The 7,752-nt window shown below is 33.7% G+C and overlaps 1 long non-coding RNA gene and 1 other non-coding gene across 2 annotated transcripts; both read left to right on the plus strand.

Moving 5' to 3' along the window:
• The first annotated feature begins 5,407 nt into the window (after positions 1 to 5,407).
• On the plus strand, positions 5,408 to 6,428 carry LOC108461959 (uncharacterized). Its single transcript, XR_001867894.2, has 2 exons — positions 5,408 to 5,819; positions 6,183 to 6,428. It is a non-coding gene; the product is annotated as an uncharacterized LOC108461959 (long non-coding RNA).
• On the plus strand, positions 5,736 to 5,837 carry LOC128290912 (small nucleolar RNA snoR113). The gene has a single exon (XR_008280690.1). It is a non-coding gene; the product is annotated as a small nucleolar RNA snoR113 (small nucleolar RNA).
• Positions 6,429 to 7,752: the final 1,324 nt, after the last annotated feature.

Below are 7,752 nucleotides of genomic sequence, written 5' to 3' on the forward strand. Positions count from 1 at the left end.
TGGCTATCTCTGTCGAGGCCGATGCATGTCCCAGACATGTCTTACTCTGGCACGCATCTCTGTGCCAATGCCATGTCCCAGTCATGGTCTTACACTAGCTCTCATAATATGGCTGATGCATGCCCCAAACATGTCTTACACTAGCCCTCGTCTGGATTTTGATGCCATGTCCCAAACATGGTCTTACACTGGCTCTCATAATATGGTTGATACATGTCCCAGACATGTCTTACACTAGCGCACAAATCACCCAATGTCTTGGCACGAATATCCAGTTTATATCCTAAAGTTTCAACGGGATATTTCTACTATCTCAAATATTACAAGGCATTCTCAACTTATAACCTATCAACTCGTACAATATCAATTCAATGAAAATATGAATACAAGTATTAACAGTGTAGTTGTATTATTTACATACAACTTACCCCGGATTATAAAAAGTACTTGACTAGACGGCTTAATCGGATTGCTTGGCTTTGCCCCAGTCTAGGCTCGGTTTTGATAAATCTTGATCTATAATAACAATATGCATCCATTTAGTCACTAAACACAATTAGGCATTCATAAATTCACAACTTTGGTAAAATGACCATTTTGCCCCTAGGCCTTGGCAAAATGACCATTTCATCCCTATGCCCGAAAATCGATTTTTATCGAATTTCTTCGTATTTCTAGCCTAGCTAAACTCTTTTTACTACTAGGGAAATCCCAAATTCTCACTGTTTCACACACTAACCACCTATTTTGCAACTTATGCAAAATAATCCCTTTAAGTGTTTTTATGCTAACACCTTTCACAAAAAGTTGTTTATAACACAGCTAGGACCCATATTCTTCTATAAAAACTCAGAATATATCACAAATACATCCATGGAAAAATTCTAAACTCTTGACTATTTTGGAAGATATCACCCTCATTTGAAAGCTCATGCTTTAAGGGTCTCAAAAATGCAGAAATCATTAAGAGAAACTATCAAATTCACTTACTTATGAGTGTTTCAAGTTGCTGAAATTTCAAGCTCTTAAACCCCAAATATTTGTTGATATTTCAGCTATGAAGGGAGAAAAGATGATAGCTTTTCCTTCTTTTTCTTTTTCTTTTATTAAAAATAAAACTAGTCAAAATTGGTGACCTAAGCTTCACCTAACCTTGACAATCTTGTCTCCCCTTAATCCATGGCCGACTAACACTATTAAAAAGGGTGTAATTTCCCTTTAAAAGCCCTGAATTTTGATTCTCTAGCTATTTAACACATTTGGGTACTAAAATGTAACTTTTTCCTTTTATGCGATTTAGTCATTTTTCGAAATTGGACTAGAAATCGCTAAAATTAACTTACCAAAATTTACATGCACTTATATAATCATACCATAACCTCATAAAAATAATAAAAATAAATTTTTAACTTCGGATTTGTGGTTCCGATACCACTGTTCCGACTAGGCCTTAAATCGGGTTGTTACACTGAAATTTTTAAGTTTTCAAACCTCTATTTTGCTGGTGTTTTTCGGTGGAGAAGAAGATGAAAAATGGATGATGTCATCTTTCTTTTATTTTATTTTCTTTTTGGCCAAATAAGTCACTAAACTTCACCTAACATTTGACTATTCTAATTTCCTTGTCTCATGGCCAGCCAAGTACCATCCTAGGGTCTATTTGCACTTTAAAGACCTCCATAATATGATTCATATTCAATTTACACTTTTAGCTATCAAAATAGGACTTTTGCACTTTATGTGATTTAGTCCTTTTTCACAATTAAGCTTACAAACACTAAAATTAATTCACCAAATTTTCATTCACTAATATAATCATGCTATAACATCAAAATAATAATAAAAATGATTTCTCTAACTTCAGATTTGTGGTCTCAAAACTACTGTTCTGACTAGACCCAAAATCAAACTATTACAGGCATCATTCAAAATCTTTAACAGTTTCAAAAACAAAGATACGAGTTAGCTAGATTAAGCTGTAACGAGCTCAAAAACGTAAAAATCATTAAAAACCGAGCAAAAACCATACATTAATTTAACATACAAAGTTTGGTCGAATGTAGCCTAAAAATTTTGGCTTTTCTCCTTGCAAGAATCGGCTAAGGAAGATAATGATAACATAAAAATGAATTTTTGTTTTAATTATTATAACATTTATTAACCATTTACCATTTTAACCTTAAAAATAATTCAAAATTTCAGTTATGCCAAACTATTAACATCCACTAACATAGAAATGGTATATTTACCACATAAGGACCTTAACTTTAAAGTTTTATTGCTATTAAACACTTTTAGCTATTAGAACTCAAGTTTTACGTTTTACGCGATTTAGTCATTTTTACCGAATTAAGCATTCAAACAGTAAAATTTCTTTACGAAACTTTCACATAATAATTCTATCATGCTTTAAACCTTAGTAAAAGAATAAAATAAATATTTTGACTTTGAATGTGTGGTCCCGAAACCACTGTTCTGATTTGACCTCAAAAGGGGCTGTTACATATCATCACCACCAAAATCGAAAGCCATATAGAGATCACCAAAATGCTTCAAAGCAACCTGCAACATCTCCTCTGTTTGAGAAATGAACCATCCATTCTCTTCTTCCAACCCCAAAATCTGATTACGATTATGACGAGAAATGGAAACTTTGTGAAAGAAACTCGTATTTCTATCACCATTTTGCAACCAATTCACCCGCGCACGTTGTTCCCAAAAGACTTCCTCTTTGTCAGCTTCTAAGTTCAAACCTAATTGCACCTCCATAATTTCTTCCAAAACCTCATTAGTAGGATCCTAATCATAAAGGTTGAACAGACGTTTCTCCAAAACCACTTGATGTCATTTTTACTCCTGGGTCCTTGAACGACTCTAAAGTTTAAACTGTTGACCCGCCTTAGTTAACTTAACAGGGACACTAACATTTGGATCAACCCAAACTTGTCAAACAGTCTCTTCAAAAGATTGGTCTAAGCACCACTGTTCTTCAAAATAGAAAAGCTTAGTCCTATGTGTCTCTCCACGTCATAAATTTCTGGTTATATCCATAAGGACTAGGCAATGATCCTATATAGAATGACTCAAATGCTCTACCGAATATTTTGGAAAAAGATTCATCCAGTCCAGACTCACAGCTCCCCTGTCAAGTGTCTCTCGGATATTAGTGAACAGAAATCTTCCTCTCTCCCACGTGAACCACCTAGCAATAAATCCCAAACCATTAAGACTACACTCTTCCAAAACGTTTCTAAACTCAGCCATTTGTCAGTCAGACCTAAGTCGTCCCCCTTTCTTCTTAAAAGAGCTTTTAATCTCGTTAAAATCCCTAACTACGAGGTAAGAGACTGATTGATCATTACCCAGTTGACGAAGTAGCTCTCAAGACCTCCGCCGATAGCGTTCATCAAGGTTTCCATAAAAATCAATAAGTCCCCAAATTTCACCATTTTCATTGCCGCGAATGTAAACATCCACATGGTAATGAGAGTTGCTTCTAAGAGAGACCAAATAATTACCTTTCCAACCCAGAGATAAGCCTCCTTTTGAACCAATTGCTCCAATGTCAATACCATTTGTAAACCCGCATTTGAACCGAACCATTTCCATTTTCTTTGCATTTAACTTTGTTTCCATAAGAAACAAAATTCGAGGATTAACAACCCTTAATTTATTTCTGAGCTATTGGCCGTCCGTGACCTCCCTAAACCACGAACATTCCAGCTAAGGAACTTCATTGCATCCGACTACTCTGCCCTGTAGAGCTAGTCGATATATCATGATTCCCTACAACAAAGGCATTGCTCGAAAGGTTAACTAAAGTACTCACTACACGCTGGCGTTTCTTACCTTTCATAGAATGAAGCGGGTCATTTTCTTCATCCACTTGCAATTCCATAGGCCCATTCCCACATTCGACCCCAGACAACTCCCTAGCATCCATATTTTTCCATTTGTCAATTCCCTTGATTAGTGTCATTTGACCATATCCTAGAGGAACCAAATTGGGATTTTGATAAGATTTAACTAACTCACTCCTACGATTAGGCCCAGAATCCCTCCCTTCCCCTAAATTTTTGCCCTGATATTCTCTTTCCTTATTCAACATACAGCATTCCGACCCATCTGCTTCCCGAAGCCACTTTCTAACGATTGTATTTCATTGTCGCATCGCCGTACGTAAGGAGATATCCCATCCAAAAACTATTTTGGAAGGCTCAATTCTGGTACAAAATGGGTAGAAACTCTCACCATGCCCAAGCTTGCCACAATTAAAGCAGAACAAACTGAGTTTCTCATACAGAAATCTAGCATAGATAACCCGATCATTGCCGATCAGAATCTTCTTTTTCCTTTTCAACGGGATTGTCACATCCAAACAAACCCAAATACTCATAAAAATTTTAAAACCCATTGACAGAAACGATGTGTCATAGTCAAGAAACTGCCCTAGAAAATTCCCAATTTTTTTGGCCATAGATTTTGTCATCAATCCTGAGGGAAGATCATGAATATGAACCCAGAATTCTGATAAATTTAACAGGATTAGCAATGAATTTTTCCCCAACTGGATCCTATGAAGTAAGAGTAAGTGGTTGTTAAAGAACCATGGCTTTCCCGCAAGTACTCTTTGAATGTCAACCTCATGAAGAATTGAAAAAGGAACTGTTTCTCTCCCAAGCCTCAAATACAGATTCCCCTGATAGGATGCCAAAGATCCGTCAAAGTATTTCATAAAGAGGGAAAATGAACAAGACTATCAATCAAACAACGTCCCACCAAACTAAGATGATAGTTTTGGTCAACCGCCACAGCATCCTCTTAGAACGCATCCTCTTTCTCATCAATCAAATTCAGATTAGCCAAATCTTCCTTCATCACAAAGAAGACTGCAAAACAAATCACTCCAGAAGCAAAACAAAAAAAAAAAAAAACCAAAAGCTGTATAGACAAAAACCCTCGTGTCAATAGAAAGACTAAAACCCTTTATGAATTTTTATTTTAAAGTGCAGATTGTATGTCATTTTTTAAATTGAATTTCTTTTAACATTTACTTGTGGAAAAAGTATTAACCAAATAGGTAAATATTCAATTCTCCGCGTATTTATCTATTTAATGTAATGCTTTTTAATTTTTTTACTACAAACCATAGTCACAAGGAATACTAACATATTCTTATTCAAATGAAAATTTAATGCTTCATTAAGATAATTTTAAGCATTAAATTAAATTATTATTCAGTTCACAACTTTTAACAATACGTATTAATGTCATAAATGACAAATTTTAAATTATGCTACATTGAATTAGTTGCTTAAATTGTAATTGTATATACATGATGTCATCTTTCCGAATTAAGAAAAACTCTCAAATCCAAAAAAAATTGAAATCTAAATCTAAATGGATTCAAGCTGAAACCTGCTTGTTTGCTCTTTAATGGATTTTATAAAATAGTTGTGGGCTGCTCCAGCATAGGCCTGTATGTATCAAATCTCCTTATCCAAATACAAAATAAACCCTAATTCATTTAGAAATAAGAACAGATAGAAATGGTTATAAGCTTCTTAAGATGGAAGACGCCACATATGCCCCAGAAAAAAGTACAAAGGCATCGCTTGGTACTTGGTACTCGTATTTCATTTTTTTGGGGGTTTGTTTCAATGAAGTTTAATCTTAAATGGTTCCTCATTCACTGTTAATTTCGAACCGTCTATTTGGTTTCAACAATCAGTGATTGGCCATGATGACACAAAGGCCGGACTTACGGCTGCTACTGCTTTTCCCTTGTGTGGTAGTAGTATGATGTTTGTTGCGATAAGGTGTTTGTGCTGAGCCACTTCTCTCTCTACGCTTTCTCTATTTTACTTGATATTTATACTGTGGATTTCTAGTTTAAATACAATTTTTTTTTGGTTATAGTAAACATGGGTTTGTTTTTGGTGAGCCTGCCCTGAATTTGTGTGGGATTCCCTTTTATCTATTTACTTGAAATTTTGATGCTCTTTCCCATTTTTCGTGTGTTGTCTATGATATTCCCAACTTATATTTCTAAGTTTTATAATTATTCAACCTAAAATCTACTTCAAACTCTCATCAAGACTTTGTATTTCTAGGAATTAGTTTACCGATTCTACAACTGACCCTTGAAGAATTAAGTATTCCTTTTTCTTCATCTTATGCAGCTGATCAGCAATGATTCCTTTTAGGCTTGTTCTCTTCTGAACTTCAAATTACATCCTTTATAAGAGATTTGATCAAGCTATTGTGTAGGGTTTGTAAGATTTTGCATTTTCATTACATCATTGACATATGGTTCCATGTAAATTCTGATATATCAACTTCTAACAAAGCATTTTTGGCTATGCCTCAATGCTATGTATAAAACACTACTGTTGTTGCTTTTTTGTTTTTACTAATCATGTTTAAAAGCCTTGTTTTGCTCTTAGTCCAGGATCAGCAGTTAGACATTTAGATCACATCGATGAATGAAGTTCTTGATAGTTGTTGATTCTTTACATGCATAGAAGCTAAAGAAAAACGGTTCCAATTGAATTGCCATGTATCTTTGTCACAAAGACATGATTTTTCCTACATTTGTAGAGTTTATGAGTTGCAATTAACTACTATCATAATGGCAAACCATGCAACTATTACCTGCAAAAGAAAATGTAAGAGCATTTGAAGTGACGACTGCATCCTATAGCTAGAGAATGCAACAAGGCCATAAGAAACAGGTTGTTCAACTTGATAAACATCATAACTTCTCTTGTTCCTATGTGATGATAGTATGTGGAAGATTAGACCTTGAGAATTGGCAATGCTTATAAGGTTATTGTTCCATTTAATATTACTCTCAAAGTTAGGCACCTCTGTTGATTTCAATCCTTCAAGAAGTTTAACGGACTAGCCGAATATCCCTCAAGTCCTAGATCTTCAGAAAAGGACCGACCAAAGTCTCCATGCATTAGAATTGAGATGGATATCAAAGAGGGTCAAACAATAACTAGATGTTACCTTTGCAAGCAACCTGGTCATGTTGGAAAAGAATACACCCAAATGTAGCTGCAATTTAATGCAGGTAAATTTTATTTTAATGCTTAAGCCATGATCATTTTAGTTATTTTATATATTCTCTGGTCTTATATGTCAATATGCATACTTTTTGTTAAACGAAAAATACGTACAATGCCAAAAAAAAAAAAAAATTATTAGATTTAATTTTTGCTATTCATATTTCTTATTTTCGTTTATTTATCAATTGGCTTACAAGTTATCCTACAAAATTAGCTGGGGTAGTTATTTTTCTAGTTCCAGAAAATTCAAGATTATCCTTTGAATAGATTTATTTTTATTTTTATTATCTTATATCAACCTGTTTATATAAAATGTAAACTGACAAGAATTGTTATTGTTTGATTTTGGGATAATGTCACTTTTGATACTTGTACTTTCACAAAATATCTAATGTGATATTTGTATTTTTAAAATGTATATGTGGTACTTAAAATATCAATATATATATTTTATTATTGTACTTGTACTTTAAGTAAAATGTTCAATATGTTACATGTAATTTAAAATGTCTAATGTGGTACATGAATTATCAATATATGTTTTATTTAACAATGATAGTGAATTGTTAAATTAATTAATAAAAATGTAACAAAATTTTTTCAAATCATAAAATCTACATGATTAATTTAACATTATGAGAAAATTTAAATAAAAAATTAAAATTAAAAACAAGTAACC

This window comes from Gossypium arboreum, chromosome 3 (assembly GCF_025698485.1).
Source record: "Gossypium arboreum isolate Shixiya-1 chromosome 3, ASM2569848v2, whole genome shotgun sequence".
In the NCBI taxonomy this organism is placed as follows: Eukaryota; Viridiplantae; Streptophyta; class Magnoliopsida; order Malvales; family Malvaceae; genus Gossypium; species Gossypium arboreum.